Source organism: Theobroma umbraticum, unplaced genomic scaffold (assembly GCF_002168275.2).
Source record: "Theobroma umbraticum cultivar Fairchild unplaced genomic scaffold, ASM216827v3 scaffold_115.0, whole genome shotgun sequence".
NCBI lineage: Eukaryota > Viridiplantae > Streptophyta > Magnoliopsida > Malvales > Malvaceae > Theobroma > Theobroma umbraticum.
The window spans coordinates 136,876-147,363 of record NW_018397284.1 but is presented as its reverse complement, the minus strand read 5'-3'; the positions used below and the strand labels follow the sequence as shown (position 1 = coordinate 147,363).

Here is a 10,488-nt window from a genome sequence, read left to right as displayed (position 1 = left end):
AGATGTCATCGTTTCTTTTTGGCACTTTAATATAAGCATTCCCGGGCTTGCGGATTGGCCATTGGAGGAATGTTTTGAGATGTTTTGTCGAGGTGAGGAATTGTTTGGACCCTTTTGGGATCATGCCTTGGGGTATTGGAAGGAGAGCTTGGAGAAAGCACACAAAGTACTGTTTCTCAGGTATGAAGACTTGAAGGAAGACCCAATACTGCAAATAAAGAGGATTGCAGAGTTCATAGCCCTTCCTTTTTCTGATGAGGAGGAGAGAGCAGGTGTCATTGAAGAGATAGCAAAGTTTTGTAGCTTGAGCAATTTAAAGGATTTGGAGGCGAACAAGATTGGAAAATTCCATGGGCTCCAAGTTGAATATAAGTTCCTTTTTAGGAAAGGTGAGGTAGGTGACCATGTTAATTACCTCAGTCCATCAGCAATAGATCGATTCAGTAAAATTATAGAAGAAAAAATAAGTGGATCCGGTTTGACATTCACTATATCTTACTAGATTTTAATTTTATGTGGATGTGACATTCATGTTCTTTGCTTGGTGTCAGTTGTGCTTGAATTAATACGTTCTTTGTATGGGTGCAAGGACTGTTTTCTTATTTGTTTATTGTTGTCATTGCTAGCGTGGATGCCTATTTCAGCTGGGTGTTCGTGTAGGCGCTTGTTGATGTACTTCAGCATCTATTACTTTGTTTTATCAGACAATATGTACAATGTTTTATCAATGATTATAGTAAAATTTTCATTGGCCCAGAAAAAAAAATTAAAAACTTAAGAGAAATTTTGATAATCTTAATAATTAATGGATTATGGGCCTTGTCACATAGCTTGGAACTTCGAAGTGAAACATTTTTTTTTTAACTTATCTTTTATGAGGAGAAATAGACAACTGAGACAACAAAGTTTGTCAGCCCTTCTTTACCATCTCTCCACATGGAGCAAGTGTTTACAATGGAAGAGAAAAAGCCCCTTTCAACCCATGTGCTATTCAAACAAATAAAGTTTGCTCCCACCTGTTATCTTACTAAATAGTAGTTTCAAATGACTTTTAATTATAAGTAGATTGTTTTTTTTCCTATAAATTGCATGGATAATAAAAATGATTCCATGCAAAACCGCTGCATGTATCCACTTCTTGCCAACATTCAAAGCCCACCATAAAACTACGACAATTACCATCCCCCGATTCCAACATAGCAATCAGCATTTATTGCTATCATAATATCATTATTTTCACCAAGACTTCTCTCATCAGCTCACATAATTTTTCTTATTTTTATTTTTTTTTGTTATTATAGTTTTTACTCAATAAAGTTGTCCACTCTCTTCCCTTCTTTTTAACATAATGGTGGAGGTACAATGTGTACTGATGCACAAGTTTGCTGATCAGCGTCTTATAAAAGGGGTTGAAGTAGGTCCCTCAAGTCTGTGTCACCCACTTACAATACGCCGATGACATGGTAATAATCTCTTTTTAAGTCAATGAAACTTAAAAGTAATTAACCACAGTGGAAGGAGGGAGTATAAGTTTCTTCAACTCCCCTCTTCTTTTATTGCATTTTTATTGAAAAAAGTGAATATTACCAGAACATTGGTTGTTGGCTTGGGCATTTTATTATCAATGTTGGTGAGAAAGAAATCATTCTTCAATGGCCATTGTATTTAATTTTTCCTTTCAAGAATATTTGAATGATTAAAATTTAAGAATATTTTAACGTTAAAAGTTTTAAATCCAATCTTGTGATAGAAAAGATTAGGTTTTGTGAGATAACAAATAATTTATTTATTTTTATTTAATGTCAAGAAAACCAGGTGAGACTGCATGAGCATCACATGGACCCTCGAAAGTTGATTAACCACTTTTATTTTATATCAATGAAAAGCATGACTTAACAAAAAATAAAAGAACAAGATTTTATGCATATTAATAAAATCACCAACACTATGTGATGGGTTTAATACCTTATACCATGTTTTATTATAACTCATTCACAAATTTTATTGTATTTATTTTTTTATCGTTTAAAATCAATTTTTATATTTCATTAACAGGAAATCATCATTAGCACCCGAGCATTTAACTTATTGGTTGGTACATGATTCCCTATCTAAAGAGCAAGGTTTGAATCCCCCCTCTCTTCAATTTGAAAAAAAAAAAACAAGAAATCATCATTACCTATTTCCATTTTGGTACTGAAACTCTCAACTAGTGTTATAAGCAGTCTTTGCATCCAATCAAATGATTGGAGCAACCATTGTCCAAAAACCAAGTGTCATTCTTCTCAGTATTATCGGAACTCTTAACCATAAACAGAACCTCATCTTCAGCTTGAAGTTCTTCAACCACAACTGCCTTCTCATCAACACTTTTACCTTTATTTTGGCATACTTTTTCAACATGTCCATGCTGGTTTCACTTCTTGCATTTAACATTCGGTCTAAACTAACAATTCTTCTTAGTATGGTTTGTCTTTTTACAATGAGAGCATGGTGAAAAAGTTTTCTTCTGATCCCTTTGCCTCTTCTCATTAATTTCTTACCTTTATCTTTCTTATTTACATCATTCCTCCTAGAGTTACTGTTACCAGATTTCAAATTCTTGTTATTGGCAATTAAGGCACTTTTAGTGAGCCTTTTTGCCTAAAAGCCCTTCTCTACTCTAAACCTTCTGAAGTATTTACTAACTCTTTCAAAGTCATCTAGCCAATGTATCTAGAGTCCTCTAAGGAAGAGATTTTTGACTCATATCTCTCAAAAAGGCCTACTAACATTTTACTAACCAGCCTTTCCTCAGACATTTCCTTACCCAACAATCTAAGCTGATTTACAAGACCCCATTATCTTTCCAAAAAATTCTCTGATAGTCTCTTTATCATCCATAGTCAACATTTCAAACTGCCTAGTCAGATTAAAAGCTTGAATCTTTCTAGTTTTTCACTATAATGAACTTCCTCCTTTAAATAATCCTAGACCTCTTTTGGATTGTATAAATGCATGATTCTAGCAAATATATCTTCAGATAAAGCAGATTGTAAACAGGATAGTGCTTTGTACCTTTTTGCCTTATTTTCTTCAAACTGCTTTTTTTGTGCCAAAGTTGGGTTAGCATGCCTTTGTACAACTTTTGCTCTGATCTCCACCACCTTCCAAAGAGAAAAAGCTTTGAGATAAGATTACATTTTAACAGACTAGAAAGCATAGTTTTCTCCAGTAAAAAATGGAGGAGCTGTGCTACTGAACCCAGAGTTTACCATGAATCACAATATAGAAATCAAGGAAAAAGGAGTAAAATAGTAGAGAAAAAAATAATCCTTAAGATTTAATTAATTGCTCTGATACCATGTTGGTTTTGAAAGAAAAAAATACTTCAAGTAAACAATGAAGATGAACTAGAGAAAGAAGAAATATTTTCTGGAGAAAGGGAATATTCATAACTGTTGAAATAGCTGGTTTATATACTAGCACGTTTAGAAAGGCATTAGGTCATGCACAAGCATCTGGCAAATGACTAAGCAAATAAAAGGAAGCCATGTGGCTTTTACAACATCAAGGCCAATGGCTTGTTGAGCAACAAAACAAAGGAGAAAAGCTTAAGGAAAAACAAAGAAGCACTAAAAAGCAAATGCATAGAATGCATATGAAAACCATTAAAAACCATGTGACCATCACGTGATCACCATTTAGCACAAAGATTGTAAATTTAGACTACCATTCTTTCACAGTATCCTTTCGTAGCCCCACATCCTAGACTCCTTGTTAACCTTCCCAAGAGATTACCACTAAAAGCAAAGGAAGTCTTCAAAACAAAACCAACTCCACACTATAAAGCTTTATCTATTACAATGACAACTGACTCAACAGTTATAGCATCTTTTCACAGCCCCATATCCTAGACTCCTCGTTAACCTTCCCAAGAGACTACCATTAGTAGCAAAGGAAGTTTTTAAAACAAAACCAACTCCACGTTGCAAAGCTTTGTCTATCACAACAGCAACTAGCTAAACAGTTTAGTCACAAATAAAGGGAAATCCCATAGCTCTTAAAGAAGCAAAGCCACTAGTCGCCTAACTAATCATGAATGCAAGGATAAGAGGTTCTTCTAGACTTTGGAAGCAGTCAATGATGGAACCGTACTATATGTAGGAAATTCCCCCACTACACAAGTAAAAGGAAAAGGCACCATGGAACTCATGTTTGCTTTTGAAAAATAACTTGTACTAAACAATGTCTATTATCTACCGGAAGTTAGAAAGAATCTTTTGTCGGGTGGTTTGTTGAATAAGTATGACTTCAAGTTAGTATTTGAAGTAGATAAGTTCATCCTTACAAAAGGTGGACAATATGTGGGAAGTGGATATTTTTGTGAAAATATGTTCAAACTTAATATTCATAAGAATATTACTAGTTCTACTTATATTGATGCCTCATTTAATGTTCATGATAATAAAGCAACTTTGTCTAATATATGAAATAATATATTAGGTCATGTTCATTATAGAAGAATGCATGATGTGGCTAAATTATAGTTAATACCAAATATTGATGTAAGTAATGATATGTGCCAAACATGCATGGTTACTAAAATCACAATAACCTCTTTTTCTAAGGTTAAAAGAAACTCCAAATTGTTTGCATTAATACATTATGATGTTTGTGACATGTATAGTACTCCATCTATTAATGGAAAGAAATACTTCGTAACATTTATAAATAACTTATCTAGATATTGCTATGTTTACTTATTACATATTAAAGATGAAGTAATGTAAAATTTTAAATTTATAAAAATGAAACTGAATTGCATTGTGAATTGTTTATCAAATGTTTACTAAGTGATAGAGGAAATGAATATTATGATCTTAAGTATTTTGAATCTATTGGTATTATTCATGAGATTACTGCTCCATGCACACCATAACAAAATGGTGCAGCGGAAGGTAAGAATCAAGTTCTTATGGAAATGGTCAATGCTTTGCTTTCTAATTCAAGTTTAAGAAAAGGATTTTGGGGCAAAAACTTATTAACAGCTTGTCATATACTAAATAAAATCCCAAACAAAAAGAGTAAAACTACTTTTTATGAGCTATGGAAAGGAAAAAAGCCAAACTTTAATTATTTAAGAGTTTAGGGATTAGAAACCATAGTAAGAATTCCAAAACAAAAAAATAAGGAAATTGAGTGAAAAAGGAATTGAATGTATATTTATAGGATATGCTGAACATAGTAAAACATATTGTTTCATGGTGAAAGAACCCAATGATTCTTATTCCATTAATACAGTCATAGAATCAAGAAACGCTATCTTTGATAAAACAAAGTTCAATTCAATTCCAAGACCCAAAGAACTAGTAATAGAAAGTAATAAATTTTTGAAAAATGGTGACGAAGCTATTGAGCTTTTAAGAAGTAAAAAAACTAGAAAAGTAAAGACATATGAATCCGATTTCTTTATGTACTTAGTAGAAGGTAGAAGATAAGAAACATGTGAATGCTTACCTTATTGCTTTAATATAGAAGGTAAAAGTGATCCTTAAACTTATGAGGAGGCAATGAGGTTTCAAGATGCTTCATTTTGGAGTGAAGCAAAACAAGATGAGATGGACTCTATAATGGGAAACAAAACTTGAAAGTTGGTAGACCTCCCACTAGGTTCCAAGCTAATAGGCTATAAATGGATTTTCAAAAAGAAAATAAAAGTTGATGGAACCATAGATAAGTTTAAAATGAGGCTAGTGGCCAAGGGCTCTAAACAAATAGAAGGGATTGATTATTTTGATACATATGCACCGATAGCAAGAGTATCTATAATTAGAGTGCTTATAGCATTTGCAATGATACATAAAATGGTGATTCACTAAATGGATGTTAAAACGACATTCCTAAATGGTGAATTAGATGAAACGGTATATATGGAATAGCTTGAAGGGTTTGTCTTTCCTAGTCAAGAAAGGAAAGTATATAAGCTTGTAAAGTCCTTGAATGGATTAAAACAAGCACATCAATAATGGCATCAAAAGTTTGAAGAAGTTGTGTTATTTAACGGCTACAAGATGAATCAATTTGATAAATGTGTCTATAGTAAGTTCCATAACGGTAGAGATGTCATCATTTGTATATATGTGGATGACATGTTAATCTTTGGTACTGATTTAGAACAAGTAGAGGACATGAAAAGGTTCCTATCAAGGAATTTGGACATGAAAAATATGGGTACAGTAGATGTTATTCTTGTTATAAGAATAAAGAGAGACAACAATGGCTTAACATTGTCTCAATCTCATTACATTGAAAAAATTGTAATGAAGTATGGTAAGTCAGTTTGTACGCCAATGTCTACACCTTATGATTGTAATCTAAGACTAGTACCCAACAAAGGCATGCCGATAATACAAAATGAATATGTAAAGGTGATTGGATGTCCAATGTATACTATAGTGTGTACAAGGCTAGACATTGCTTTTATAGTTGCGATGCTAAGTTGGTTTACAAGTAATCTAAGTAAAGAACATTGGTATATTGTTCATAAAGTTCTAAGATATTTAAAAAGTACAATGAATAATGGCATTTTTTTTCAGGTTTTTTTTTCTATTTTAGAAAGATATACAAATGCTAGTTGGAACTTAAATACAACATATTATACTTTTACAATTGGTTGGGTTTTTACAATTGGTAGGGGTGCTATTTCTTGGGGTTCTAGGAAACAATCTTGTCAAGCAGACTCCACCATGATAGCTAAATTTATAGGCTTAGCATCTACCACCCAAGAAGTAGAATGGTCGAGAAATTTACTCAATGAAATTTCATTGTGGCCTAAACCAATGGCACTAATCTTGATACATTGTGACAATGAAGCAATGGTATCGAAGGCATATAATCGAGCATACAATGGAAAGAGTCTATATATGGGATTTTAACATAGTATTGTAAGACAAAGAATTAGTGATGGTATAGTCACTATAAGTTATGTAAGGTTTTGTGAAAATTTAACGAATCTATTTACCAAAGGTCTAAAAAAAGACTTGGTAATAAAGACGTTAATATGGATGGGTCTCAAGCCTATCAACTAAATCTCCAATGGTGGGAGCTCACCTTGATGCTAGTGGCCCACCTACAAGTCTCAGGTACTAATCATTCTACCACATAGATGATTGCAAGCACTAATTTATATTTTCTATCCCAAGGTGTATTCTGATTAGTTCTCGTACTGTGTAAGGTAAGGTTGAACAAAAGTTCTTAATAAACCCATAGCATGTATATGTTGAAGTATTATAATTACGTGGTACTTCCGATGGGGATACCTATGTGAATAGAAGTGTGGCTGCTTCTAGGAGCTAAAGTCTTGGCTCTGATAGCACTCATGAATGAATGTAAATCACAAGGCCCTAAAACGTGTAGGCAAAATTAGATACAAAGTGAGCAAGGAAGCTTATTTGTGTTTCAGTGGCCTGACTAGTCAAATGAAGAATTGATGGTTCAATGCTTGGTCAACAACTCAATTCAAACTAGAACCAACCACATTTACTAAATGAAGGTTCAAATCTACAAGATACCTTCATTTCTGCACAAGATTTCCAAAGTTGTTGGCATTTGAAAATTTTGAAAATGGTAGGGAATTGTTGGTGTATTTTCAAAATTAAAGGTTATGTCATATAATAAAAAACTATCTTAACTTAAAGGTTATGTCACATAAAGTGATATAGTGTGACTATTCGATTGTAGGTAGGTTTTTAATGTGAATGGTTATATCTCTTGGTAAAATGACATCCAAAGGTTATGGGACAAATTGAAAAGAACATCACAATTCAAAAGTTTAAATATAAAAAATTATCGTTTCAAATTATAGCTTAAAGATTATGTTTTATGGAATGAATGGTTGTCTTTTTATAAGGTAATTATCGAAATAATATCTTTATCCAAAAGTTGTATTTTGCAACATGTAAAGATATCTTTTAGACAAAATGGTGCCTTGATGAAAAGATTGTATCTTTGAAGAAGAGACACTTGCAAGCCTATATAAAAGGTTTGTTGCCAACCATTTTGATACACAAAAAACAAATAAAATATCAGCAAAAAAATCAAGAGCAATACAAATGTCATGTTCTGAAATTAAACATAAAAACTTAAGTTCTCATCATCTATCAAAGAATCCAAATTCCTTTTAATCTACTTACTGTAGAAAATAAGCTCTAAAGCAGAACAATTTTACAAACCTTTGAGTGTATCTAGCAGTCTACTCTCGTAAAGTGCAAATATGAAGTTAGACATTTGGTTCATTGTATCCCTAAGGCTATTTGCATAATTCCCTTTTTGCATACTAAATGGTGGAGGTAAAATAAGTCTTAAAGATAAAGTTTATTAAAAAGCTCCTCTTAAAGTCAATTTTACCCATTCTTTGAATTCCATCTGAATTCCATTTACACTAATACATAATCTTTCATAATGGCTACAACTGAAAAGGCTTTGGCTACATATGCCTATGCGTACCAAGTGTTAGTTGGCTTTATGAAACAGATGTGGTTATTGGCTTAACCATCATATTTAATGGCCATATAGTACTATTATTGATTTAAAATTTAGAAGCAAAGCCTTTCTTTATTGATGGCTATGGTAGTTGGCTGTGGCCTGGCCATTTTGTTTTGTCACAGAGCAAGTCGTCCTCTTCACTTAACTATTATTATTTTTTATTGATTGATTACTACAAACGGCATACATGAAGTTCGACTATTAATTTTGTTTCTTAAGTTTAGCAAAAAAATAAATTACAATTTATCAAACATAATTAGTTCCGGGAGTACAATCACACATGAAAAACAAATATTTATTGATTTCATATTTAATTTTATTTCTCTTATTTGAATTTACTCTTTTTATTTTTCTTTTTTGTACTTATTATTTAAATATTAAAAACTTTTTCTACCTAATCTCAATAGTTTTGGCGAAATTAAGAAGAGTCTCCTCACTTCACGAATATTAAAAAAAATCACTTATTTGATTGAAGACGGTTCATTGTCACATTAATTTTTATACAAGGTTTTAAAATTTTCATTCATTCATTGTTTCCATTTTTCTTTCCCTAAAATTTTTTTATTTATTCTATTTTCTTAAAAATTTATTTTTTTGGATTACCATTAGAGGTTAGGACACTTGGATGGTTAAGGTTTGTAACAATCTAAGCTCAATTGGGAGACAATTTTGACATCCTGGCTACAAGGAGTAAATGGTAATAAGGAAATAAAACTAAATATGAAATCTATAAATATTTGTCAAGGGTAAAGTATTATAAAACATGATCAATTGGTACCGTTTTTTGACCTAGATTTACAAGGATGCTAATCCTTTCTTTGCGTATAATCGTACTTCCAGAACCAATTTTATTTCATAGATTACAACTTATCTTTCTCAATGAACTTAAGTAAAGTCTATGATTTCATTCGAAAGGATAGATTCGTTTATGACATCCTTGCTAAAAAGAGTAAATGGTAATAAGGAAATAAAACTAAATATGAAATCTATAAATATTTGTCAAGGTTAAAGTATTATAACACATGATCAATTGGTACCATTTTTTGACCTAGATTTACAAGGATGCTAATACTTCCTTTGCGTATAATTGAACTCCCAAAACCAATTTTATTTCATAGATTACAACTTATCTTTCTCAATGAACTTAAGTAAAGTCTATGATTTCATTCGAAAGGATAGATTCGTTTATGACATCCTTGCTAAAAAGAGTAAATGGTAATAAGGAAATAAAACTAAATATGAAATCTATAAATATTTGTCAAGGTTAAAGTATATAACACATGATCAATTGGTACCATTTTTTGACCTAGATTTACAAGGATGCTAATACTTCCTTTGCGTATAATTGAACTCCCAAAACCAATTTTATTTCATAGATTACAACTTATCTTTCTCAATGAACTTAAGTAAAGTTTATGATTTCATTCTAAAGGATAGATTCAATTAAGTAATTAATCATGCATAGATAAAAAAAAATTGATGATAATTATTCTTTAATCAAGCGGATGGATTCTCAAACTCACATGTTGCAACAATCTATATATCTACCTTGAAAATCATCTTTGTGGGGGCTAGTTTATTAGATAATAGTTTATTAAATACCTGCAAATCTATTTGATGATAGCTTTTTTATTTAATATTTATTCTTTCATGTGGTGGATATAATTGGGGGTGAATGCTACAGTAAGTCTAACCTTACTGTAAGGTCAATAAATAAAATTTTTAAAAAATAATAAAAACCTGTTTAACATGTTAACAGGTAAACAATATGTATAATTTTTAAATTTATTCATTTTAGGATAATAATATAGATCATTTTTAAATTTATTTTGTTTATTTAAAAGTTATTTAAGTTTTAATTTTATTTTATTTTTAACTTTAAACTATAAGAATATTATTCTTTTTAATATTAAAATTATATTTAATTAAATAATGTAATAAAAATTATTATTATCACTTGTT

General features: G+C 31.3%; 1 pseudogene; it reads left to right on the top strand.

Annotated features, from left to right (window-relative positions):
- Positions 1-502, top strand: part of LOC110428419 (cytosolic sulfotransferase 15 pseudogene) — a 975-nt pseudogene extending 473 nt beyond the window's left edge.
- The last annotated feature ends 9,986 nt before the right edge of the window (positions 503-10,488 follow it).